The 25,584-nt window shown below is 40.5% G+C and overlaps 1 protein-coding gene and 1 long non-coding RNA gene across 2 annotated transcripts in view; one reads left to right on the top strand and one right to left on the bottom strand.

Moving 5' to 3' along the window:
• The window catches only part of mpped2a (metallophosphoesterase domain containing 2a), a 49,356-nt gene extending 47,009 nt beyond the window's left edge, over positions 1–2,347 (bottom strand). Inside the window, exon 1 of the mRNA XM_088991436.1 lies at positions 1,968–2,347. The gene's annotated coding sequence lies outside the window, so the exon portion shown is untranslated. The remainder of the gene's footprint in view (positions 1–1,967) is intronic.
• Positions 1,982–23,796, top strand: LOC148899919 (uncharacterized). Its single transcript, XR_016114381.1, has 3 exons — positions 1,982–2,116; positions 20,515–20,654; positions 23,010–23,796. It is a non-coding gene; the product is annotated as an uncharacterized LOC148899919 (long non-coding RNA).
• The last annotated feature ends 1,788 nt before the right edge of the window (positions 23,797–25,584 follow it).

Raw genomic sequence — 25,584 nt, 5'->3', positions numbered from 1 at the left:
ATATTTTTAGTCAAATGCAAAAAAATGAACCCGGAAGTGGCCAGTTTCAGAAGGTCCCGCCCCCTTGTTCGTGACGTCACCCCAAGACGTCTTGCCTTGCTCAAGAATCAAAACAATGGCTTCAGATTCGGAGAAGATGTTTTTGTATTACTCATCCAGTTATGAATATGATTCAAATAGTTCTGCAGAGGAAAGCATACATGTTTGCAATCAATTAAAGAATTTATTCCGTGCCATTTTGAGGCAATAGGGGGGGGGGAAATCGATCACCAGAAAAAAGGCAGAAAATGGCGACAAAGCTCCGTGTAAGGAATTAATCAGCCCGTTTCCACAGGCTGATTAATTCCTTACACGGAGCTTTGTCGCCCTCTTCTGCCTCTTTTTGGTGCAACACGAAGTTTTCAGACTTCCACCTAACATCCGTAACATTGACTCCCTTCCTACTTTCAAATCTCACCTCAAAACCCCTGTTTAAACTTGCTTTCATGGTGTAATTTAATCTAGTGTTTTATTATTTATTGTTTTATTCGTGATTTTATTGTTTTATGTATTGTTTTTATTGTAAAGTGTCCTTGGGTGTCCAGAAAGGCGCTTGTAAATTAAATGTATTATTATTATTATGAGTAGTATTAGTAGTAGTAGTAGTAGTAGTAGTAGTAGTAGTAGTAGTATATAAAATGATTTTTAAAAAACGTATAAAATACAGGAAAACGTATAAGTTGATTAAGCTAATTATCGTAATCATAAAAATGAAATTAAAGTATAAACATCAGTCATATCAACACAAGGGTATCAAAGGCTAAAATCGCCTGTGGAAATGCCACTTTATGCGATTTTAAATCAGGCGTCTTAAATCAGAGGTCCCCAACCCCCCCGGTCTGTGGGTCATTTGGTACGGGGCCGCGCAGAAAGAATAAATAATTGACATAATTTCCATTTTATTATCTGAGTCCAAACTATGTTTTATTTTGAAAAATTAAAAATTACCAGATTACATCCGTCTATGATTTACTCTTGACGCATGTCAAAACGCTTGTCTAGGTCACGTGATACATACCGTTAAAATTAGCCCACCGTAGGGTAGCAAAACGAGTAAAAAACAAACGTCTTGTTACCAGGACTCTGCTAATAAAGTTGTCTAAAAATACACAATGGATTCACGTTTATTGTTATATTTAAAAGAAATAAAAAAAACAGTTTCCATGCCTCTCGTATCATTTTATTTTGTTGTATTTATCCGCCGGTCCGTGAAAATATTGTCTGACATTAAAACAGTCCGTGGCGCAAAAAAGGTAGGGAACCACTGTCTTAAATCACATCATGGCAAGAACAAATCCATATTTCAAGCTTTGCTTGACGTTTCAATTAATTATAAAATAATTACACGCACGCGTTTTAATTTGCATTATATATCACGTAGAAAGAATTATGACATTTTTTGTATTTATTTTTATTTTTTTGGTTTCAAAAGCGAGCGAAGCTTGGTCGTGTATATCGATGCACGTGCCCGTGCGCGCACCCCGTTGCTCCAACTCGCCCCACGTTCATTCGATGGCTACGGTAGCAGCGACTAGCCTAGCGTGCTAAATAAACCTCCTCCGACAATTAAAAAAAAATCTAAATCTGTATTTTTTTTCTTGCCTCGTAGCTCCACCGTCAAACCGCTTGTCAGTAACGCCGGTACGCACGCAATTAATGTCCGTGTAGCGTGCACGACCAAACCCCAGCATAAAGCTCCAACTTTCCGCTTGGAAATAACCTCCCCGGGTAAAGAGCTCCCAAAGGTGGTCAGTGTCAAGCCAAGCCGTCGCTAACCTTCTTGTTCCTCCGCGGAAATGACAAACCGCTTCAAAACGAACGGCTTTAGGAAACGCGAACAGCGAATTATGTCGTTCCGCTTCCCTTTTCCTGCCCTTCCTCCTTCGTTCGTCGCTTTTTTTCAAAGGCGAGCGGAAAGGATCCCGTACCTTATTAGTGCGGGGCTTTTTTTGTGTGTGCCAAGCCGGAGGAAGAGCGTCGGGTCGGGGTCGCCCTCTACGCAGCGAAGCGAAGACAAGGGTCCATGCGGCGGCTGCAGCTGGGGAGAGCGAGCACGGCGGCGGTCCAAGCTGTGCAGGTAGGGCAGAACCTTCGACCCGGTGGGACCTCGGCTGGCTTCTGTGCGAACAAACCAGACAAGAGAAGGCGGGGTGGGGGGGGGGGGGAGGCGGACGGGAGACGCTGACAGACAAGCGGGAGGGAGTCGCGTTGAGTGCAGCCTCCCCACCGACGCTGCGGAGTGTAGTGAATCCGACTTGCCACTGGGGTCAGAGAGCACAAGCGAGCACAACCCCCAGCCACCTCCCGTGCGCGCGCCCTCACCGGCGGGCACACGCAGGCAATTGCGCCGGAGGGAGGGAGGGAAACCAGTCCCGCGCTTTCGCGTGCTGCCTTCAAGTGCAGTGGGAAGTAATATATCCCCGTTGAAAAACGAAACAGTCAGATAATTACAGTGATACATTGCCAAAAATTGATTTCCCATAGTAAACCATTCAAATGAGAATAATCCGTTCCTAGGTCCCCATAAAACATAATTTTCTACTTTCTAATTTTCTAAGCCTTAAAAATACACAAATCGTTCGGTCGCCATTTTATTTTTGGGACAATTGCTTCACTCTCTCTCTGTCTGTAAGCCCCCCCCCCCCACCCCTCACTTCTGCGTTCTTGACCAATCACGTGGCTTTAACCAGTGACTGGGGGTGGGGAATAGAGGACAAAAACAGTCGGCTGCCATTTTGTTGTTGGAAGAACGGGCTCGTTCGCGAACGACACATCACTCATTGTGGCACGTCCGTGAAAAATAGTTTGTATGCCAAGGTAAATTTTTCATCAATTTAACGTTCGTAAACCCAAAGGTTCGTAAGCCAGGGGGTTCGTAAACCGAGGTATTACTGTAGGGCCAAAACTACCAGCAAAAAAATATATAGTTCGCTGACGAAGCCTCTTGGATAAGAAGCGAAACATCCGACACCTTCTAAGACGTACAGATAACGGCTGAAGAAACCTTCTCATCGATGGACCACTCCTGTACGACGGAGAGCTTACACAGACAATCACTACTTGCTAATGACGCAGCAGCAAAATATGGCCCATCATAAACATTCACTTCTATTTGTGACACATTGGCCAGATTTCCAGTGCTCCAGAAAAGTGAAGTTAAGCCTTGCTCAAGGGCAACTCAGCGGTGACATTGTGAATATCCAGGAGGCAAAGGGACATTTCCTCCCCCAGCTCATATCACAATGCCAGTCAGGGAAATCAAACCTGGGGCACTTTGGTCTCAGACCAAATTACCACTCCGCGTAGCTGCCAATACAGATATAGATCATGCAAATCAGCCGTGAAAGGGACCGCTGGCTTGAGGAGCAAAATGACTTCAATAGTTGTTGTTTTTGCTCTGCCCGTTGTAATAATAATAATTATTATTATTATTTTATATATTTTATTATTATTATTATTATTATTATTATTATTATTATTATTGTTGTTGTTGTTGTTATTATTATTTTTATTATTATATTATTTTTATAATATATTATATTATAATATATTATTATTATATATTATATTATAATATATTATATATATTATTATTATATATTATATATTAACAACAATAATAATAATAATAATAATAATAATATTATTATTATTATTATTATTATTATTATACATTTCATTTCTAAGTGCCTTTCAAAACTCTCAGTCACTTTACAGTCACAGGATACGTTTTTTCTGTGGGTGAGCAGCGGCAGCCACACGCGCCAGCGTTCACTCAACCCCAAAGTAACTTAAATAGATAACAAGCTAGCTAGCTAGTGAATATATAGCTAATAGCTAGCGAGTAGATAGCTAATAGCTAGCGAATAGATAGCTATTCGATAGCGAATAGCTAGCCATTCGCCAGCGAATAGCTATCTAATCGATAGGTATATTTTGTGTATTGTGTATTTTTTACAACCTCTTCTATTGCCTGAGACCGTTGCTATCTATTCGCAAGCTAATAGCTATCGAATTTTGAAGCAACTTTGAACTAATAGCCAGCTCGCAAATAGCTAGCCATTAGCTACCGAATACATAACCAGCAAATAGCTAGCGATTATACAACTAATAGCTAGCCAGCAAATAGCTAGCCACTCGCCAGCTAATAGCTGGCGAACCGATAGCTAATAGCCAGCTCGCAAATAGCTAGCCATTAGCTAGCGAATAGATAGCCAATAGCTATCCAGGAAATAGCTAGCGATTATACAGCTAATAGCTAGCCAGCAAATAGCTAGCCACTAGCCAGCAAATAGATAACCGTTAGCCAGCGAACAGCTATCAGCCAGCGAATAGCTACTAGCCAGCGATCAGATAGCCATTAGCCAGCGAATAGATAGCGAACAGCTCTGTCTGTCATCTGTATTTTCAGAAATGTTTTGAAATATTATCATGCTTCATAACATTTTTCTTAGAATCGTTCAAATGACTTGGTTGTGTTTGAGTGGTGACAAGGAGAGTTTAAACGGGATCGGCCTCCTCAAAGTTGTAAAACTTTATGACTGTGCTTATTAAGCAGGCTATTGATTTTTATCACATCTAATCTTGTGCCGTATCCAATTATTTTCAACACATTTGTGCAACAGCATCAAAGGGCCATCTCTTTTGACTTCGCGGTCAACGAGGATAGCGATAGCTACATGAACCTTCAGTCATAATAATAATAAAAGTAAAATACACATTCAACATAAAGTATAATAATAATCACAATAAATACTAAATCAATAATAGTCATAATAGTAATAATACTAATAAGAATATTCCTAATAATAATTAAAACAAAGATTAAACATAAAATATAATAGATGATATTAATCTACAATCAATAACATTAAAAATATTAGTAATCATACTACTACTACTACTAATAATAATAATAAAAATAATAATAATAATAGTAAATACACATTAAACATAAAGTATAATAATAATCACAATAAATACTAAATAAATAATAGTCATAATAGTAATAATACTAATGATAAGACTATTAACAATAATCATTAAAAAATACCTAATTAAACAGAAAATATAATAATAATAATAGATGATATTAATCTACAATCAATAATATTACAAATAATAGTAATCATACTAATTATAATAATAATAATCGTAACAGTAAAATACACATTAAACATAAAGTATAATAATAATCACAATAAATACTAAATAAATAATAGTCATAATAGTAATAATACTAATGATAAGAATATTAATAAGAATCATTAAAAAATACAGATTTAACATAAAATATAATAATAGATGATATTAATCTACAATCAATAACATTAAATAATAATAATAACAATAATAATAATAATAATAATAATAATAATAATAATAATAATAATAATAATAATAATAATAAATTTCATTTCTAAGCGCCTTTCAAAACTCTCAAGGTCACTTTACAGTCATAGAATATTTTTTTCTGTGGGTGAGCAGCGGCAACCACACGCGCCAACGTTCACTCAACTCACTCAAAGAAAAAAAAAACCTAAATAACAAACAATATGACAACACATACCGCACCCTCTTTGTGACATGAAGCAGTTCTAGATGAAAAAGAAAATGAAGGCTTTTGGCTGTACCTTCTACACTGGAAAATACGGTATTTGTTGCTGCGTGGAATTAATGACAACGTTGGAAACAAATCATAATAATAATAATAATTTTATTGTTACGAGAACGGGCTCGTTCGCTAACGACATTGTGGCAGCTCCGTGTGTATCCCGAAAAATAGTTTGTATGCCAAGGTAAAATGTTCATAAATTTAACATTCGTAAACCGAAAAGTTCGTAAGCCACGGGGTTCGGAAACCGAGGTCTCACTATACTCGCAAACATCATTTATTGGTCAACCACAAGCGGGTATCGCGTTCCCCTCGTTGCAAACGTGCATGTGGAAGATTATTATTTTTTTTTTCTTCATGAGATCACAGACACCGTATGTGGGAAAATATCAGATCTATGATTAGAAGAGAACATGCACTCCGTCGGGTCCGCCAGTAAACAATACTAATGAGCACCTGTGGGAGTCCTTCTCGCAACTTGAAATGGGGCAACAGAACGCTGCCTCGAAGATTGGGGTAGAAAGTGCGGTGTGAGGGGTATAAATGGTTAATTAGGACAACCGACACCATTTTTTTGTTTCCTCACTTACATCAGAAAAACGTTTTATAGCATGTAAAATAGCCAAAACACGCAGGCTGATATTTTTAGTCAAATGTAAAACACCAATAAAAACCACTTCAAGTGTCCAAAAATGACTTCAAAATAAAACCGGAAGTGGCCAGTTTCAGAAGGTCCCGCCCCCTTGTTCGTGACATCACGCCAAGACATCTTGCCTTGCTGGAGAATCAAAACAATGGCTTCATATTCAGAGAAGATGCTTTCTTGTTACTCATCCAGTTATGAATATGATTCAAATAGTTCTGAAGAGGAAAGCATACATGTTTGCAATCGATTAAAGAAGTCCTTCCGGATCAATTCGAGCCGTCATTGAAGTCCTAATGTAGCGTCCCAGAAAATGCACAAGATGGCGCCCAAGCCCCATTGGTAATGGGCTGATTTGTCCGCTGGGAATTTGTGTCAACTAGTATCAAATAGTAGTCTTGGTGGAACACACAACGATTCACCATCGTGTTATTTATGTGTTTTCCTTCTAATATCGCCATCAACACGGATCAACACAAAGTTTTCAGACCAAAAAAGTACCCAAAATGCATTGTGTGTCACTTTCTAGGTGTTCGTGTTTGCGTGTGTATGTTATGTACAGTGTATGTACAGTGTATGTATGTATTTATTTATGTCTGTATGTATTTCTTGCTGTGGTATGACCTTTGCAATTGACCTTTTGCAGTTGTGACCACGTCTTTGTTCCTGATGGCTGCATTGAGATAATCCATCAGGGCCTCAGCGGCCACATTTCCGTGTCTGCCTCTTCAAGCAGAAGCTCCGTTTTTGTCATTTTACTGACAAGCTTCAATTACCCGACAGCCCCGACACTCATTTCCATGTGACTTTTTCTCTTATCTGCACGTGCACCAAAACGAAAAAGACATTTCCATCAACTCGCCAGCGGGTTGCTTCATATGAAAACAGGTTTTTAAATTTTATGAAGCCAGGCCAAATTTTGACCCCCACGACCCCTCACCCGACTGCATATAGAAAATTGATGATAGCTAGGGTGACCAAATGTCACAGTCTTGTGTCGCTTTGATCACACGTCTAGCTAGCTAGCTGGCTATGTATCCATTTGCTATCTATTTGCTATCTTTCTAGCTAGCTTGCTACGTCACCGGCTCGTTATCCATTTCCTATCTATTTGCTGTCTAGCTAACTAGATATGTAGCTGGCTATTTATTAGCTAGATGGCTATCTAGCTAGTAAGCTAACTGTCTAGCTGGCTATCTATTAGCTGTCTGTGAGCTGGCTAGCTATGTAGCAGGCTATTTATCCATTTGCTATCTGTTTGCTATCTGTCTAGCTCGCTAGCTATGTAACAGGCTATTTCTCCATTTTCTGTCTATTTGCTATCTTTCTACCTAGCTAGCTATGTAGCTGGCTGTTTATCCATTTGCTATCTACTTGCTATATTTCTAGCTAGAAAGCTATGTAGCTGGGTATTTATCCATTTGCTGTCTATTTGCTATCTGTCTAGCTAGCTCGCTATGTATCAGGCTATTTCTCCATTTGCAATCTATTTGCTGTATAGCTAGCTGGCTATGTAGCAGGCTATTATCCATTTGCTATCTATTTGCTATCTGTCTAGCTAGCTAGGTAGCAGGCTATTTATCCATTTGCTATCTATTTGCTATCTGTCTAGCTAGCTATGTAGCAGGCTATTTATCCATTTGCAATCTATTTGCTGGATATGTAGCTAGCCATGTAGCAGGTTATTTATCCATTTGCTATCTGTCTCGCTAGCTCGCTATGTAGCAGGTAATTTATCTATTTGCTATCTGTCTAGCTAGCTATGTAGCTTGCTATTTCTTCATTTGCTATCTATTTGCTATCTGTCTAGCTAGCTACCTATGTAGCCGGCTCTTTATCCATATGTAACTGGCTATTTATTAGCTAGATGGATATCTAGCTAGTTAGCTCACTGTCTAGCTGGCTATCTATTAGCTATCTGTTAGCTAGTGTTCTATCTATTTTATCTATATTATTATTCCAAAATGTCAAGGTTGTGTTGCGGAAAAAAATCCACTGTGTATTTTATGACCTTCTTTCTTATAAAGGAAATAAAATGACTTTTCATCCAAATAAGGTGGAACAAAACACAATATATAATAGGTTGCGGGGGGATAGAAGGTATTTTTTGGAGGTGTTTATACTCACTTAACCCACCAACGATGGCATTTAACAGCACCAACCCTGCCAGATTGATGCACGTCTATGTCGCCGATGTCTGCCATGTGGACAAATACAACCCCGGCCCGTCTGTCTGAAGGCGCCATTCGCAGACGTGGCAAGAGTTTGGTTTTTTAAATGTTAATGCCATTCAGATTTATGGGGAGGGGAGCGAGGGGGGGGGGGGGCGGGAATCGAGCGTATGCGCGGCTAAGATACTATTTATTTCATTGCAAAGCATAACTGGCTAAAATATTTGTTGTCCCCGGCGGCGTTTGTAGCACTCTAAAAGAGCAAATGGCTTCTAGTGACCTTGAGAGTTTTGAAAGGCGCTTATAAATGCAATGTATCATCATTGTTGTCATTATTACTATTATTATTATTATTGTGCAGGGGATTCCCAATGAATTGTTTAGTGAGCTGCTGTGATCTATTAGCTAGCTAAGTGGGCGCTTAAAAATGAAATGTATTATGATGATGATGATGATTATTATTATTTTTACTATTACTATTATTATTATTATTATATTTTTTATTATATTATATATTTTATTTATTTTTTATTTTTTATTATTATTATATGTTTTGTGTAGATTTAAGGTTTACAAACTTAGAAAGTAGAAAATTATGTTTTATGCGCACCTCGGAACGGATTATTCTCATTTGAATGGTTTCTTATGGGAAATAAATGTTTGGCAGACAAACTTTTCACCTTACACACATTTTCTGGGCACCAATTAAATTCGTAAGCTGAGGTATCACTGGCGCTCTGCATCATATTTTCAATTCCCGAATAAATTTGTGAATGGCAGTGAATGAGTTAATGTCCAAGTTGTGACATATGTTTTATGATTGGATTAGATTTACCTTTATTAGTCTCGCAGTGGAGAAATTTACATTTCACAGCAGCAAAGTTATAAAAACAAAATACATGAGCTGCTGGAAAGGCAGCCACTCTCGCATATAATGTAGAATTTATTTAGAGCATACTTTATTAGCATAAGCATTAGCATGCATTGCCGCTACTCGAGAACGCAAAGTGAACATTTGCGCAAAAGTGGCTCGGTTGTTTTTAAGTCCAATCCGGACGACTTCAGCGCTGGCGTTAGCTCGGACGGCGGCTAGCGAGCAACAGACAAGTTCAAGCAATGGCACAAAAGCATGTCAGCGGGTCAACTGGCAGAGCGGCGAGGAGCGAACTCGCAATCACCTCAACACACTCAGGGAAAGAGAGTGACAGAAAGAGGGCGCGGACACGGGATCAAAACAAATGAAGTCGACAGGAGATGCGAGAGGAGGGGAGGCGCTCAGTGGAGGAAGCAAAGCGGCGACTTCTCGGCCTTGAATAGAAACATGGAATTGTTTTACCTCGCCGAAGGGAGGAAAAGCAAAGTGCAAGATGGCGTCGCTTGATTTGACGGCATTTTGGACGATGAATAGGATTGTTCAACAGGGTACCTCGCAGGCCAACTCAACGTCGATTTCCCCTGGAAAGAGTTGTTTTCTTTTCTCTTGACACTCCTTGTACTGTTACGGGAAACACAATTATTGTATTTGATTGTATTTTATTGTGTGCTGGTGTGAGAGAAGAGGATGAACAAAACCGGGATAGATGGAGGACATTGATTCGCTGTGGCGACCCCTGACGGGAAAAGCCCAAAGGGAAAGAAGAAGATTGTATTTTATTGTATTTTCATTATACGTTATTAAATTAAATTAAATTAAATTAAATTAAATTAGAGTAACGTAAAGTAAATTAAATTAAATTAACATCAAAGTCAGCTTTATTGTCAAATATGCTCACTTCATTTTAATTTCTATTCTATTCTATTCTATTTTAATTTTAATTTATATTTATTTTTTTATTCTAATTGATTTAAGTATTTATTTAATTATTTATTTATTTATGTGTGTGTTTATTCTTTTTTTTTTACCATTTTTGCTCGATGTCCAATCAAACCATACAAATAATCACACACTGCGTCACGAGCAAAACAAAAGTCTTATTTTATTGTATTTAATTGTATTTTATTTCATTTCATTTCTGTATTTATTTATTTATTTATTTATTTATTTATTTATTTATTTATTTATTTATTTATTTATTTTTTTTTCTACCATTTTTACTCCATGTCCAATCATACCATAAAAATCATCACTCACATTGTCATAAGCAAAAAAAAAAATGCCTTATTTTATTGTATTTCATTTAATTTTATTTCATTTCAGTCTCCGTGTTTAATGAGAGGAAATACAGTAAAGTCTCGTTATATCGATATTCAAGGGAGTCCGAAAAAATATCGATATAACCGGGACTATCGATATATCCGATATCGATATAACGAGACTTTACTGTAGTTCAGACAACAAAAAGTTAAACCATATTTTAACCAAATTTACGATAGGGGTGAAGACTTTCCATATAGCCATTCATACATGGCTATATGCCCATGTGTGTGTGTGTGTGTGTGTGTGTGTGTGTGTGTGTGTGTGTGTGTGTGTGTGTGTGTGTGTGTGTGTGTGTGTGTGTGTGTGTGTGTGTGTGTCAGTGTGTGTGCGCGCGAGTGCGTGATTGCCAGTAGAACCACAATCTCGGATACGTTCCGTGATTCTGTTCATTCTGCTCCCCGCTGTGAAAGTTGATGGCTTTTCCCACAGAGGACGTGCAAAACGATCCCGCCAAGTGATTTGCAAGTGTGTGTGTGTGTGTGTGTGTGTGTGTGTGTGAAGTCGAAGCGGAATGGACTGTGTGATTTGACATTGTGTGTCTGTTGGGGTGGGGGTGGGCGGGGGCTCGTGAACAGGTGAGGGAGGAAATGATTCTGATTGAAAATCCAGGCGACACCATCTCACGCTGCGGCTGTTGTTTTGCTTCCGAACTCCCCTTCAAACCCATTTCACTGCGGCGCTTGCGAGTCATTTTAATATCTTCCAATTTCCCTCGACATGATTTCTTCTCTCATATGTAAGAGAGCGGGTGATTTTTTGGTGAAAGGAAGAATTGTCACGATGAAGAAAAAAGAGACGAAGTTCATCAATTGTCTTTGACAATGACCATTTTTTTTGTTGTCGCATTAAAGGACAACCGACAACCGATAAGTTGTGTCCATAATTTGTAGAATAGCTTCAAATGACTTCCACTGAGCGTATTTTACAAAGATTCCACCGCATATGGCTATATTTACGTTTTAAGACTCGCGCTGAATATTCCGGAAGTCTTGTTTTTGAGTTGGTGACGAGTCCGTACGTGACGTCACTGAAGGAACGCCCCTGACCGAAAAAAGGACACATTGTAGCAGTCCTTCCATCACATCAATATATTTTGCTGTACTTGTTTGTCTGAAAACATCACGTTGCACCAAAAAGAGCCAGAAGAGGGCGACCAAGCTCCATGTAAGGAAATTATCAGCCTGTGGAAACGGACTGATTAATTCCTCACACAAAATGCTGTCGGTTGTCCTTTAAAGTAGTGTGGAAATATTTTAAGGTAAAATAAATCATTTGGTATTTTATGTTCACAAAACTTTTATGAATTGAATCCAAATTGACCAAAAATCAGTAACGACATCGACGTTTAAGTGCAAAGTGGCCAATGAGCGGCAAAATGTGTGACTAATATTGAAACATGGTTGCTGAAACATTGCAAAACACGCAAAACTAGATTTGAGGTATGCACAGAAAATGCACATTTCACGTGATCCAAATTGCATCCGGGTTTCCACTCACCCACACGTAACATCAATCTATGTTTGGCATACAAAGGCAACTCTTTCTTCCCGGTGTCCACCGAATCAGATAGGCAGCCCAGCCCCCAACAAGGAGATTACACAAATTTATGCAAAGCCTGTAAATGATTTATACCGCAGTGCACAACAAAGGCCATTTTTTTTATACAAGACCGCTGACAAGACGAAGGGAGAGAGAGAAAGTGGCAGAGGTAGATCCTGACATCTATCATCATCTTCATATTCGCATACATTTTACCGACTGATAAAGTCATTCAAAAATCTGGAATGTGAGAATGTATCTGATAACAAAAAAATATCAGAACAGAAACTCCACTGAGGGAAAACAGCACTTGTTGTTTGGCCTTGGGTTTATGTTTAGAGCAAGCTTTTAAGCACTCTTGTGTTCATTGAGGGGAAGGGGGGTGGGGGCGTTGCGTGTATTTGTGCGCAGATGCTGAGATACTGTACGTGTATACAAGTGAAAGTTCTTTATCTCGGGATAAAAGCCGGAACATACTTGAGCCTCGTTCTACCTCCAACAAACACTCCAGTGTGTGCACCGAAGATACACAGCGCGTCCTCACAATGCACACGTGGGTGAAAAATCAATCCATGACTAAAAAAATGTTATGTGGCTTTAAGTTCATTGTTGTGAATTAGAGCGGCAGATGTAAAATACATAAAATACTGTCGGTCGGATGGTCAAATGGTCTGGCGGTCTGACGGTCGGTTGGACGGTCGGACTGTCTGGCTATCGGGCGGTCTGACGGTTGGATGGTCAGATGGTCAAATGGTCTGGCGGTCTGACGGTCGGTCGGACGGTCGGACTGTCTAGCTATCGGGCGGTCTGACGGTCGGTCACACGATCGGACGGTCGGACGGTTGGTCGCACAGTCGGACTGTCTGGCGATCTGACGGTCGGTCGGTCGGACTGTCTGGCTGTCTGGCGGTCGGACGGTCGGTCGCACGATCGGACGGTCGCACGGTCTGGCGGTCGATCTGTCTGTCGGTCAGATGGTCGGACGGCCCGTCTGTCTATCGGTCTGAGGAACGGTCAGTCGGTCCGACAGTCAATCGGTCGGACGGTCGGTCATCCGTCCGTCTGTCCATCTGTCCATCCATCTTTAAATGCAGCAAACAAAACCTCCAAAGGACACCTGCAGGTCCTTGGACTCCATGAGAGACTCTTCTTCAGGTTCCCATGTTTCTCTGTGGTTACAGATACCATTGACAACTGATGGACTGTGACCATGCAACCCCTCCCCTCCCCCAAACCCCTGACCACCACTTGCACCTCACATCCATGCAATGCTACCAGGTGCTGAACCCAAGCAACCTCCCCCACATCCCACTCCTTTAACTCCCCCCCCCCCCACCCACCCTTTAACCCTGGCCTTCAGACAGCATTGTCCGGATCAACAATAGCTCCATTGTTACCTCAAGGTGGCGTATTGTGTGCGGGGTGTTCGGCAAGACACTGCGGAGGTGACCCTGACGGTGTCGCCGAGCAAACCTCCTGCCTCAGTGCACACGCAGGACTACTCTGTTCCCAAACTTTGCCGCCCTATGACGACTTCTGTTCACATGGGCACATTTTTAGTAAGTAAAGGAGCATTCACTAAATTCCGTTCTGACCAGGGTTTGTCACTGCATAAACATTCTGCAAAAACATGCCATAAATCGTACACCCAACTTACACCACCATTTTTTATTTACTCAGAGAACAGTTTTTAGATACTCAGTGAACAGCAATCAATTTTCCGCAATCGAACCACGATCGTCAAAATGCCTTCTTCTGAAGAGCTGTCAGTGCTTCGCTTCGCTGGACGTCGGGTATGTGGGAAGTAACATCAGATGCCGCACGGTCACGGCCAGCGACCGTAGCGGAACGCTAAGGTCCAGTAAGGCATATTTTCATAGGCGCGGGGATAGTTTTTGGCAGCTTTTCATACTTTGCTGCAGTTTTTGGAACATAATCATTGCCACTGATATTGTCTAATGCAGTGGTTCTTAACCTGGGTTCGATCAAACCCTAGGTAGGGGTTTGGTGAGTTGGTCTTAGGGGTTCGACGGAGTCTTTGCCATAGAAGGTAATACAATACAGTAAAGTCTCGTTATATGGATATCGGTTATATCGATAGTCCCGCTTATTACGATACTATTTCTATGCACGCAAGGAGAAAATTACATGCGTGCAGGGTTGGATATATCGATAGTCCCGGTTATATCGATATTTTTCGGACTCCCGAGAATATCGATATAACGAGACTTTACTGTATGCGAATTATTTAAGAAATAGATAGAAAGTTAGCTAGCTAGCGAATAGATAACTAATAGATAGATAGCTAGATAGCTAATAAATAACAAATAGATAGCTAGCTAGGTAGCCAGCTAGATAGCTAGTTAGCAAATAGATAGCTAGTAAGGTAGCCAACTAGCTAGCTAGTTGTATAGCCAGCTAGCCAGCTAGATTATTAGCATGCAATTATCCATATTGAATCAAATTAACGTTACATTTGGAAGCCCCTCGGGGGGTTGCAGTGGAGGCGGGGTCACGGCAATACAATACAATAAATACCTATTGATTTATATAGCGCTTTAACAACAGCTAAAGCTGGAACAAAGCGCGAACATGGACAAAAGAAAAATTCTGCCCTAGTGGAAGTAAAAAAAATTGCCAGAGGTCTGAACAGCGCTTTATCGGCACCCAAGCAAGAAATAACCAAACCCGAACTAATTCGGGAATGGCACTCCACGTCATATTTTCAATTCCCGAATAAAATCTCCTGTCCCAGACATTCCCCCCCCCCCAAATCAATAACAGTGCTGGCATATAATATCAGCTCCTCCATTCCCCAGTACAATCGCTTGTTCGCTTGAGTTGCAATATCATTAAAACGGAAAAGCAGTAAGTGGATTTCAACAGGCTTATGATTTCTTTACATGGGGTCACGGTGGGGTCAAAATGGGTGTAAAGGGTGATGTGGGAGGAGTTGAGGTCAATGGCTCATTTGAGTAATAAAACACAGACGGGTCAAAAGGTCAGCGCTAGGTCAAATGACATCACCAAGACGCGTCAATGTAGTTGCGAAGAATCAACTGTTTTCAGTGGACTTCACTAAACTGTGACCTTTGACCTTAAGAAAACACACCACAAAAAGTGATTGGTTAATGTATATGTGGTGACATTTGGATGTGATTGTCCTTAACGTTGACACTTTTTGTTCAGAATGTACCGCTCCCTTGTTCGTGACGTCACGCTAGGGATACTCATTCACAAACTGCCTCGCTCCAGAATCAAAGCAATGGCTTCAGAGAGTTCAGATTCGGAGAAGGTGCTTTTTTGTTACTCATCCAGTTATGAATATGATTCAAATAGTTTTGAAGAGGAAAGCATAAATGTTTGCAATCGATTAAAGAAGTCTTTCCGTATCAATTCAAACCGTCTGGAGTCCAATGTAGCGTCCAGAAAATGCACAAGATGGCGGACAAGCTCCGTTGGAAATGGGCTGATTTGTCTGCGTCAACTAGTATCAAATAGTAGTCTTGGTGCAACACACAACGATTCACCATCGCGTTATTGATGTAGTTTTCCTTCTAATTTCGCCATCAACACGAGTTTTCAGACGAAAAATACTACCCAAAATGCATTGTATGTCGCTTTCTCGGTCAGGGGCGTTCCCTCCGTGACGTCATTTAGCGCGAGTCTTAAAAGATATGCGGTGGAATCTTTGTAAGATGTCATTTGAAGTGATTTTGCAAATTATGGACGCAACTCGTCCGGCGGTGTCGGTTGTCCTTTAAGTACCATGGCTGGGTTTGGTCACATCATTTTTTTTCAGAGCAAGGATCACAGGAGGTGAACCAAATGATGGGAAACTGCTGTGATTTGCTATGTATTATTCCACCATTATTATTCATTGCGTGCGTATCAAGGATGGATGAACTGAATAAAAAAAAAGAGAAGGGAAAAAAGGATTCCGTTTCATTTTGCGCGTCTTCATTTGTCTATACTGTAATAATATTCCATTTCAATTCGAAGCCCCTTTCAAAACTCTCAAGGTCACTTTACAGTCACAGAATTATTTTTTTTTCTGTGGGTGAGCAGCGGCAGCCACACGCGCTAGCATCACTAAACCCGGAAGTAACTCAAATAGATAGAAAACTAGCTAGCTAGCTAGTGAATTTATCGCCAACAGATACCTAGCTAGATAGCCAATGAGCAAATAGCTAGCTAGATCGCTAATAGATAGCAAATAGCGAGCAAATTATAATAATAATACACTCACCACCTGCCGCCAATCACGTCTGGATAGCCTGCAACAGAGTTTGCAGCCGGATTCCTCATATGCCCCGCGACTGACTTGACCTCACTGGGTGGCCTTTCGACCCACGCGCATGATAAGTGTCTGTGACCTATGACCTCTCTGGATAATTAAAGAGTCGGGACCTTGGCCAGATTGGATTGGAAATCTGTCATTGGTGATTAGTGAGTTGGTCTTGGGTAAGAGGGGCGTGGATGAAGGGGTTTACTATTTTCAAAAGTGCTCACTTGTGAGTTTGAAATTTTATTTGAAGGAAAGCTTTTGCTTGATATAATTGGTTGGACAAAAGTTTGTATGGGTCTGGAGTTGTCTGAGCTTGAAATGGGGGCGGCTGTACAAAATACAATATTGGTTTATATAGCGCTTTGACAGCAGCTGAAACTGTCACAAAGCGCAAAACATATTTAATTGGCTATCTGGATGGCTATCTAGCTAGCTATCTGGATAGCTATCGAGCTTTCTACCTCACTAGCTAACTATTAGATATCTGGCTGGCTGGCTATCTGGCTAGCTAACAATCTATCTAGCTGGCTGGCTAACTCTCTATCTCTTATTATTATTATTATTATTTTATTAATTCATATATATTTTTTTTACTACAAAAAGGCGAGCTAGCTTTCTATCGATTTGAGTTACTTGTGGGTTGAGTGAACGCTGGCGCGTGTGGCTGCCGCTGCTACTTGCTGTCTATTAGCTATCTGGCTGGCTAGCGGGCTATCTTGCTGGCTATCTATTAGCTCTAGCTGGCTATGTATTTATTATCTATTGACTATCTACTAGCTAGCTAGCTTTCTATCTATTTGAGTTACGTCCGGTTTGAGTGAACGCTGGTGCGTGTGGCTGCCGCTGCTCACCACAAATAGCCCGCACAAGCCATCTGCACACTTGGTGCAAAAAGCTATCACCCCAGCTAAACAGAACACAATTGATGAGGAACTAGGTAAAATTATCGCAGAGAAAGCACCTACAAGGGATCATTCTTCATGTGTTTAATGCTGATGAAAGCGGCCACTCCATTCCATCAAGCCATAAACGACCATCACAAGGGTCAATAAAACCACTTTATTTTGCATTACAGCTTATTTCTTTAATTATAATACCACAGCACATTTATTATACATAAAATAAGGTATATTTTGTGTAGTTTTAAGGCTTATTTAGTTGAAAATTATGTTTTATGGGGACCTGGGAACGCATTATTCTCATTTTAATAGTTTCCTATGGGAAATTAATTTTTGGGATACACAATTTTCGCCTTACACACTCTCTCTTGGATCCAATTGAGTTCGTAAGCCAAGGTATTTTTATTTTTCAAAATAGTTTGTATGCCAAGGTAAAATTGTCATCAATGTAACGTTTGTAAACCGAAAAGTTTGTAAGCCAAACCGAGGTATGACTGTACAACAATCATACAAAACACTTTCCGCGCAAAAAAAAACTTCACTTCCTCAAATACTTTGGGCTGAGATGATGCGTTCCAAGCTTTGACCACATCGCCAGGTCCACCTCGCCCGGCCTCTAATTCACCTGACATTTTCTCATTGGGCTAATTGCTATTCATTCTCTAAACGAACACAGTGTGCTCATAATGGCAGCAAATGTCAAGTCGGCATTTAAAGGGGAGGATCTCCCTCCCTCAAATTGCTTTGCTTTTTCCATGAAAATACACACCTGCGTCCCGAGACTTGGCTGTGAACAATACCATGGCACCGTTGCCACGCCTGATTTCAAACCTGATGAGGTCAAGCCGTTGTTTGTTTGTTCCTGGCATTTGGCGTCAATTCGCCGTGCCTCAAATCACACACGGTTGACCTTTCGCACTCCTACTTTCCCTTTTTGAAGAAAAAGAACAAAAGATGCTGGTAGAAAAGTTGTTGTATTTACAAACTTATCAACTTTGTAAACATGGCCGCCAGATGAAGATGATGAACATGTGATAATAATCCACTTGGCCTACATAAGGTCTTTTGTTATGAGTCCATTTGTGGCTGCAAGCGTTTCAATAATTAGGAGGAGATCACACCATTTTTATTAACCCATTCACTGGCGTACAATGTGCAAAAATATGTCAAATCCAGTGCCAGGGTTTTGGTCATTGTCACTTGAATTCCAGGACCCACAGTATAGAGAGTTTTAAGACTACATAAACATTCGATGCAGCGTAAGAAACTGTCAGAAGTAACTCAAATAGATAGAAAGCTAGCTAGCTAGTAGATAGTCAATAGATAACAAATAGATAGCCAGCTAGAGCTAATAGATAGCAAATAACAGCGGCAGCCCCGCGCGCCAGTATTCATATTGTGACCCTGCGTTTTAAATAATGAGGCGCTTTTTTTTTTAGTTAAAAAAAGGAAAATTTCCTCCTTGTACAACCTATCTTTTCGATTTATCAAGCTTCTTGACGAACAGATGGGAAGTCGTCAAAGTCACGTTACGATAACCTTGACAGCTGAGAACCTCGAGAAAAAAAAACACACCAAACACAAAAAACACCAGTTGGAAGAATGATGAGAGGGACAGAAAGAAGAAGATGAGACTGTGGATGAAGGAGGATGGAGGGGGGGAACGAAGAAGGAGAATAAATGACATTCGACTTGGCGGCCCACCTTGGTAAACTGATTGTTCCTAAACGGGCGCAATGCTCAAGAATGAAGAGATAGAATGCAGGGAGGAAAAATCAATATTGTGCAATTAAATACAAAGCCCGGGTACGCAATTTGTTATTTATTAAATTCACTCCTTCTTCTCCTCCAAAGCTCGTCACTCTTTAATGCATGCCATTCTCGCTCGCATGAATCCAAGGTATCGCTATACAGTGATACCTCAGCTTACAAACTTCATTGGTTCCCAGAAAGTGTGTGTAAGGCGAAAAGTTCGGCCGCCAAACATTTATTTCCCATAAGAAACCATTAGAATGAGATTAATCCGTTCCCAGGTCCCCATAAAACATAATTGTCTCCAGTTGTCCTTTAAAATTACTCAAAATATACCTTATTGTATGTTTAATAAATGTGCTATGGTATTATAATTAAAGAAATAAACTGTACTGTATATAAAAGCTGTTTTTTTTACCTTTGTGGTGGTAGTTGTCAATGGGTGACAAACGTCCAGCTTGCCTCTTGATGATATCAATGTAATCAATTTGTTGTTTTGTGTATTTTAGATGCTATAAAACGTTTTTGTGATGTCAGTTAGGAAACAAAAAAATGGCGTCTGTTATCCTTTAAAACGTAAAATATCGCTGTAGGCGATGGCATTTTTGTAAAATGCGCTCAGCAAAAGTCATTTCAAGTCATTTTACAAATTATGGACGCAACTTGTCCGGATGTGTTTAAATGACTGACACTTTCACATTGCGACCTGCGATGACGCAGCTTCACGTTAGCGACCTTGATCGTACGTTAGCCAGATTAAAAAAAAAAACCTCGCACAAGCTCACATATCAAACCTCCACAAAACCCAGGAGGAAATTCAGAGTCTTGTGTCATTGTTTTTAGTGGCCTAACCTCTTCTTTTCCCGTTTTTTTTTCCCTACCTCCTCTTGGCGTATTTGATCCTGGCCTGGGATGGCGAAGCAGGTTGAGTAAATGAAATATTGATCCGCCTTTCCGTGGCCTTGCCTTCACCTTGTCCCGCCTGCTGAATTACTGACTCTTCCGTTCTGCTTGTAATAGGAATTATTACAGCAAGCCGGGGCAAGTAATTACTCGACATGGCGGAGAGGGCATCTGGGGGTGGTGCTTGCTGCCTTATATTTCTTTTCAACAAGTTATTTACTGTCCATACTTACTCCAGCAACCCCTGTGCTTCCCCTTTCCACTCCTGTCAGCCACCTCTTAAAAAAAATGAATCGCGTTTGCTTGACCGTGATCGTGAATCACTGAAGGAGTCAAAATGCTGAGATGAAAAACAGAGGAAGTAGTTTGCGATCCGGCCAAACTGCAAAACGGGAACGTGACGGTCATTGCGATGAATCCCCCAAAGACCGTAAACGGCGCATTGGTAAATTTTGGTGATCTATCCCAGGTGCTCGGCGTCCTCGCCTTCCCAGCGGTCCGTCCGTTGCCGCCAAGCCGGGTGACATGGCACTGTATCAGCACGGCTCCGAAGGTCATCGCTGATGAGATGAAGAAGATCCATCCAAAAACGGGACAGCACCTTAACAGGTTTTGCCGCATCACTCACCCGCGGTTTTCATTTTCTTCAGACGAGCGGATGTTTGAGCTCACTTTTCAAGTTGATTCAATCCACGGAAGCTTTGAACTTGAACTTTGTCAGCAGATTTTATTTACTTCGATAAAACATTTGGACGGTCTTTACTGCAGTTCACTCTGTAAGAGTACACTTGCTACATCAACTACATTTAGCAGCAGGCAGATCTGAAACATTACCAAGAATGTTATGGCACCTTAACATACCATACAATACAATACACATTGATTTATAAAGCGCTTTACTAACAGCTGAAGTTGTAACAACATGGACAACTATCATATACAGGGAATAAAGCAGTCACAAAGATAGTACAAGTCACCAGGGAGTGAAACTAAGATCTAGTCCGAATCATGCTGAGTCGAATGCCAAGGAGTATGAGTTAATTTTAAAGAGGCGGGTTTTACAAATAGGTAGCAAGGGGGCTCGCCGAATGCTCAGTGGCAGGTCATTCCAGAGAGTGGGAACAGCCACAGAACAGGTTCGATCCCCTTTGAGCCTCCGTTTAGTTTTTGGCACATCTTTAATGTCTGGTCAGCAGACCTAGGGGTAGGGGTAGTGAGTCATTTAAAGATTTGAAGACGAATAATCTTGAAAAGGGGAGGGAGTTACGTGCTCCCTCTTACGAGTACCAGTCAAGATGCGAGCAGCAGCATTCTGGACCAGCTTGAGACGCTTCATGGTGGACTGGCTGACTCCAAAGTAAAGCCCAATACAGTTATCGAGCCGAGACGTGACATACAGAGTCTAAGATCCATTTGTGAATGTCATTATTGTACTGTGACTAATCTTTCACCACCGCATTCTTTTGTAAGGACCTTACTCTTTGAAATATGAAATTTAAGGACATTTACTTCGAGTATAAAACAAACCTTCAATCCTCGCTGTGGATGTCCCGAGATTCCGACCGAGCCAATTGTGCCCGACTCATCCTAACGAGATCAGACCCAGCCCTCATAGATTCTATTACCCCACCGCTCTATTACATTACATCTCCATTTACCAACCTTAAGCACGGCTAGGTCCTCGACCTTGTCAAAGAGGAGAAACTCTGACCAGCGAGAGGATGAGAGAGAGAGAGAGAGAGAGAGACATAGGATGAAAAGAACACATGCCAAACTGTCGAAAGTGTGCTTGAGCTGAGGGCGCACGATGCAGGCCAAGGGAAAATAGGGAGAGTACAAAAGAGAAAATAGAAAATCAATATTCCAGCAGAGAAGGAGGATGAAGATTGAAGGATGACGTGGAGGGTGGTAGGGTGGTGGGTGGTGGGGAGCTTTCAGGGGAGAGCGATAGCTATGGGCCGAGAGAGAATTAAAAGCAAATCCCAGAGGTGACCAAGTTGCCTCGTGAGACGTTTGGGGGTCACGGCAGTCTGACTTTATCAGAGGAATGAACAGTGTCATCGTCGATCATGAGATTTTAGTCCTGTGTTCTTCAACTTTCCGTTTGACCCGTATTTTGCAGCTCTTTTAAAAATCGTGTTTTTGTTTAAAACATTCACTTTGAAAGTCTTAAACAAATACAGACAGGTCTCCCTGTGACAACGTGCCACAATTTCTGCATTGCACTAAAGAGACACATATATACATACTGTATATATAAATCAGCATAGACGATTCTGGAACAGTCCAGTCTCTTACACATGGACTTCAACGAATAAGATCAAAAACAAATTGATCACACGGTCGCTGTGTCACGTTTTTGTCAGAGCAGACAGTAGAGATTCTGTCCCGTCCAACATATTGGAGGAATTCTCATTTTCATTTTTAGTGTTATTTTTGTATTTTTCTTTCGTTTTATTCATTTATGTATTTTATTTATTTTGGTATTTATGTGTGTATTTTTTATTATGTTATTTTGTTATTTTGTTATTTTGCTTTTTTGTTATTTTATAATTTTATAATTTTATAATTTTATAATTTTGTTATTTTGGTATTTTGTGATTTTGTTATTTTGTTATTTTGTTATTTAATAATTTGTTATTTAATTATTTTGTTTTTTTGTTATTTTAATTTTAATTTTAATTTTAATTTTATAATTTTGTTATTTTGGTATTTTGTTATTTTGTGATTTTGTTATTTAATAATTTTAATTTTAATTTTAATTTTAATTGTAATTTTTTTTATTTAATTTTTACCATTTTACCTTTACCATTACCTTCACTTTCATTTTTATTGCTATTGCTATTGCATTTCCAGAACCAGTTGCCTTTAACAAACTACTAAGCAGAAAGTAACGTAAAGATGCTTTTCAAAAATGGTTGATATTTATAATATTTTACCAGAGGATCTGTATGTTTTTTTTAGATTTTGAAGTCATCGTGCCTCTCTCGCAACACGTCTGCCTCCTCACCATTATTCGTCCTTGCTGTCATCACTGTTTGCTAGATTGCGGGAGATGATCAGACGACTGGAGCTGATGTTGCGGCGGGGGAAAAGCATGCGGCGCACATGCCAAAATAGTGTATTTGCTCTCTGGTCTCTGAGCCCCTTTCATGTTCCCTTGCATCTTCCCTCCAAGGAACCGGGTTGAGAGACGCGGGCTTGTGTTTGTTTTACACTCTCGCTCTCAAAGGGAAATATTCATTAAGTTGGAAAGAGAGCTGACGGGTAGAGAGGCAAGTAGGCAGACTGATGGAGAATAAGAAGTTGGGATACTCCTTTATCACCAAAGTTATTTACGGCTTGAACATCCTGCACAAGGGCTGCAATTAGCCAGGTTACACACTTATCAGTTCATGGAAAAGACAACCCATTAAAATATCGATGTTTGATTGCTCAGAACGTCCAGAGGTGTGATATTCTAATCAAGAAAACTATGTTTTACTAATGTATCACTTTAATTTGCATATACTCTCAATACACAGCTTAGCTGCAGAATTCAGACGTATGTCATAGATGACTACGTTTCCTGCCGACAGTAAAAGACAATCTTTCTAGTTCCGAGTCTCTGTCCACAGTGTCTTACTGTCTAATCTCTGACACAGACAAGAGGAAGTACGATTGGTTGTGTGTAAATGTGCGGCGCTGTTTATTTGGCTGCACATCGCTCTCGGCTCTCACCAAACATTATGAAGCAAATTGCGAGGACGCCGTGAGGCGAGGACGCCGTGAGGACGCCAGAGAGTGGCTCATGCATCAGTTTGGCAATTGCGCGCTTCCCACTGACAGAACACAAAGGAGAGTTATGATCATTACGCTCAATACGGGAAGAGGGAAATGCATCACAAGTGAGGAACGTCGGACTAATAAGCGCTGCTTCGCTATCGCTTTGAGGTTGTTGAGGTTGTTAGTGCAGACGCCATGATTGAAGCCGCCGCGGGGGCTTTGGGCTACAAGCCGAAATCAAACCACATGGACAAGAGGATAAATGAATGAAAAGTGCATCGCCAATTTCATTTTAAAAATCGACATTTTTGATATTCCGAACAATGCAAACCTGTTGACCACCAATTATTGATTTTGTTGTTGTTGCTAATTTTATTTTAAAAATGGACATTTTTGATAGTCAAAACAATGCAAACCTGTTTACCACCAATTATTGATTTTTTTGTTGTTGCTAATTTCATTTTAAAAATGGACATTTTTGATAGTCAAAACAATGCAAACCTGTTTACCACCAATTATTAATTTTTATGGCAATTTAATTCTAAAAAAAATCACAATTTTCCATATTCAAAACAATGCCAATCTATCCACCACCACTCATATTTTTTTTTCCAATTTCATTTAAAAAAACTGACATTTTTGATATTCAAAACAATGCTAACATGTCGACCACCATTTATGTCTTTTTATGCCAATTAAAGTTTAAAAAAAATAACATTTTTCGTCTTCAAAACAATACTAAAATGTCAACCATCACATTTTTTGGCCATTTCATTTTTTGAAAATCAACATTTTTGATATTCAAAATACAGTAAAGTCTCGTTATATCGATATTCAAGGGAGTCCGAAAAAATATCGATATAACCGGGACTATCGATATATCCGATATCGATATAACGAGACTTTACTGTAATACTAACCTGCCGACCACCATTTCTTAATTTTTATGCCAATTTCATTTTAAAAAATCGACATTTTTGGTATTTAAAACAATGCTAACCTGCCGACCACCATGTATGTAATTTTATGCCAATTTCATCAATTTTTTTTTGACATTTTTCTCTTTGGCAAGAGCTTGCTCAAAGAGAGGGAAACTGCAGGCTCCGCCTGTTGTGGGCACAGATGGCACGCGGTGAGGCTGGATCACCCGCCTACCCCCTCCCACCGCCAGCACTACCCCCCAAAGGCAGAAACCGGTGCCGAATATCAGAGCGATGTGTGCATGCCGGCCTGGGTTGTCTGGAGAGAGGAGCCCCCCTGGCCAATTACAGTCCATCCAAATGAAGGCAATCTCACAACTCCTCCAGGGAATGTTTTGCAAATGGATAGCCACTAGCCGTGCTAGCCGTGCTAGCCGCGCATCCATCTCGTGCGCGAACCGAGCCGAGGACCCTAGCGCTTGTGGCGCCGCGGCTGGATAGAAGGGGGCTAAGGGGGGCGGCGGCGTAGGAGGATAGACGAGGCAGGGAATCTGTGTGTCTCCTTTGAAGCTTGTCTTATGGCTTTCCTCTGTCACGTCTTTCTCCAGGGACACGCTGTGGCTCGGGGAGGCATCTGTACAGCCAAAAACAGACCTGGCCCCGCAGTCCATAATACAATATATGGCATGTACAGTGATACCTTGGCTTACGGACTTAATTGCTTCCCAGACAGAGTGCGTAAGGCGAAAAGTGTGTATCCCAAAAACAAATTTCCCATACGAAACCATTGAAATGAGATTAATCCGTTCCCAGGTCCTCATAAAACGTAATTTTCTACTTTCTAATTTTCAAAG

This window comes from Hippocampus bargibanti, linkage group LG03, assembly GCF_051943395.1.
Source record: "Hippocampus bargibanti isolate YZ-2025 linkage group LG03, ASM5194339v1, whole genome shotgun sequence".
NCBI lineage: Eukaryota > Metazoa > Chordata > Actinopteri > Syngnathiformes > Syngnathidae > Hippocampus > Hippocampus bargibanti.
The sequence above is the reverse complement of the archived record's forward strand: the minus strand, read 5'-3'. Positions and strand labels throughout refer to the sequence as shown.